The following is a 3,008-nucleotide window of genomic DNA, read 5'->3' as shown; positions in this document are numbered from 1 at the left end:
CTAAAGGAGGCAGTGAAAAAAATTATGCTGGCAATTTAAGGGTTGGTAGTCTGGATTCTGTATTCTGCATATGGCTTTCATGGCTGGAATAAGCGAAGCAGAAGAAAGCTGAAGTACAAAATGCAAAGTTCAGAATTTGAGCAGCACTGCCAAATTTTAATGCTGTCGTGCACTAATTAAGCAGTACAGTTATAACCATAGTACTGATGTACCATCACTGTGCACTGGGACTATTGCTACTCTCATCTGCAACGAGGCCGATTCTTAAAATAAGCATGGCACATCATCCTGCTTGATTCTTCTTTTCTTCTTCACCCATTTACCCAGGACACAAAACATGCCATTCCAACAAACACCAGTGGAAAAGAATGGATATTCAGCATGAATGAGTCGAGCAACTCATCAGCACGAGCAATTGGAACTAATGTCCTTCTGGCTCCTGGTGACTGTCCTTCTGGTATATGCCAGTATGCTGTTTGCTTTACTCAAAATGTGAATGCACTGTTGGTTCATACAGCCTGGCATCTGCTGTAAACCGCAGGTACTACATAGTGAAGCTGCTTCTCAGCCAGCTGCGTCCTACTCTGTTCTCCCATTTCTCCCAATTCAAAATGTTTTCACTTGCCAAAGGACAGGTTCCCATGCATGGCAGAGCACTGTACCACTTCATGAATCCCAGTGGAAACATCACTCTAAGTACAGCAGGTCTGTGACTGGGACTTTCTACTTCAGAAGCAAAGAACAGCATTAAATATCTTTTTATGTGACAGAAATGGTAATACTCTGTATTTATCAACTTCATGACTTTGTTAGGTGCCCCAAAGGCTCACTTCAGCACCCCTGCATGGGAGAATCTTTATTTAGAGGCCATCTGGGCTTCCACAAACCTCACTGGCAAATGTCATTTCCACACACTTGAAGAATTAGGTTCAGTTAGCCCTGCAAGTTTTATCCAATAAAGGAGAAGATGAAGATGCACAGTGCCACCTTTCCTGTGAAGGCACATACAGGTGGCTGTTCTGCACTTCAAAAGAAACAATTTCAATCGCTAGTACTTTTGCCCTGAGTATTCTAAGGGTTTCAGCTGCCACCAAAACTACTCTGTCACTTATCAAAGCACTGGGAAGGTATCTCCAAAACCTAACACTGTTGTTTGAAGCACTATTTGGAGGCCTGCAACGCAGCGTACTTATTCAACTTCCAAAAGGCAGTGCCTGCCAAATGAAGAGTACAGTACCTCAACACTTCAAGAACATTCAAACACACGAGTGCTTTTTCCTGAGAAAGACATCTCTTTGCCAAAGACATTTGTGCAGTGTTAAAGTGCATCCTACTTCCAACCACTGCAAAGTGCAGCTGCTGGCCAAAACCTGATGCATTAAAGGAGGTTATAAACAGCATGTGTTCACAGAATGTCTGCTTTTTTTTCTTTCCTCATCTTCTGGTCAGTCTCACAGGGCTGGTGAGCCAATAGTTAATGCAAATACTGCAGAAATGAACAGATATTAACAATGCACAAAGGTGCTTCAACAACTAATTTCTTGTGAGCATATAGGTTAAATGGCAGAGTCTTGAAACTCCTCTGCAGGTTTTACTTCAGTACCTCACTATGACTGATACCACATGGACAATATTTCACTTTGGACAAATAAGGAAGAGTTCAGGCCCACACAAGAGTAAAAGCAGCAGAAAGGAATTTCTGCCAGTTGTTCCCTACCAACACTTCTTTTTCACACACTTGTTTGGAAAAGAAAGAACAAAGTTCTCACCTCCACGAAGTAGGCTGCACCATAAATCCTGTGTAGTACAGTGAAGGCCATGCAGGCTTCACATCTCAGGCATCCTCTTCTGGACTGGTGACATCCACTAACAAACTCATCCAAATTCAGCAGCCAACAATCCACCAGGTACTCACTTAACACAGTGCCTGTATCACAAATAGGGATCTCTTCTATAGATAACATATCTGAAGCTGTATTTTCCCTCTTGCCTGATGCCTAGCTACAAGGGTTATGTCAGCTCATCATTTTGCCAACATCTGGAACTTGGAATCGGCCCCCTGATGGAAATGAAACTTGTTACTGTACAGGAAGGTGAGCCACTTCCACGAGCTACAGGGAGAGGGCTTGACCTCACATAAACTACTAGAAGTGAGTAGGAATAAGGAAGTAGTAACTGCAGCACTAGAAAGGCAAGATGTCAATCTTGCCTTTGTTCCCATTTTTACCACCCTGCCTACCTTCTTTCCTCCCTCTCAGCCTCAAGACTGTTCTCCAGCTGACATAGAACAGATGGACCAGCAACAAAACAGGGTGTCTTCCCAGTAGGTAATTTGGGTAATTTCAGCAGATATACATACTTGGTTGGTGCTGTTTTTTTCCCTTTTGCCTTGAACAATGTTAGTGTCACACGGTGTTCAATCAAACTGCTTCAGACACTTCAGCTACCAATGAAAGATCATTGTACATGAGTTTATATATAGCTGATGCAAAAGAAATGAAGAAACATTAGTCAATAACAGTCCAGTTCTCATACAACTCACGGACACTGCTGTAAAATGTGTACTAACATGCTCTTGCTTATTGATCAGGCTGCTTACCTGCTGTTCTTTTCTAGAATGGATGAGAGAAAGAGTAATTTCTATCAAGACTTCTGAAAAGCCCTAACAGGACTTGTTTGAAGCTCTTCCACATTGTGAAGGTGATAATAATGCTATCTGAGTCAGGGCCTACCATTCTTTTCTAGTACAGTGCTGTTGAAGAGCTATGTGAAATTACTTTAGTTATTCCAAGCCATCTGTTATGGAAAAAACAGGAGACTGATACAGTTTACAGAGCACATTAAAAAGTCCAAACACTAAAAACCTTTTGTTCAGAGACTGAAAGAAAATATCAATTCTTTCAGTAATACTGACAGTTAGTTTTTCAAATCCGTGTAACATTAAGAAAGGTTTTTCTACAAAGTGCATTTTGCTAAGACAAAGAGAGAGAAACAGGGAGCAAGCACTG

Source organism: Lagopus leucura, unplaced genomic scaffold (genome assembly GCF_019238085.1).
Source record: "Lagopus leucura isolate 7727_CA_CO unplaced genomic scaffold, USGS_WTPT01 Super-Scaffold_1, whole genome shotgun sequence".
NCBI lineage: Eukaryota > Metazoa > Chordata > Aves > Galliformes > Phasianidae > Lagopus > Lagopus leucura.
This window is presented reverse-complemented; position numbering follows the sequence as displayed.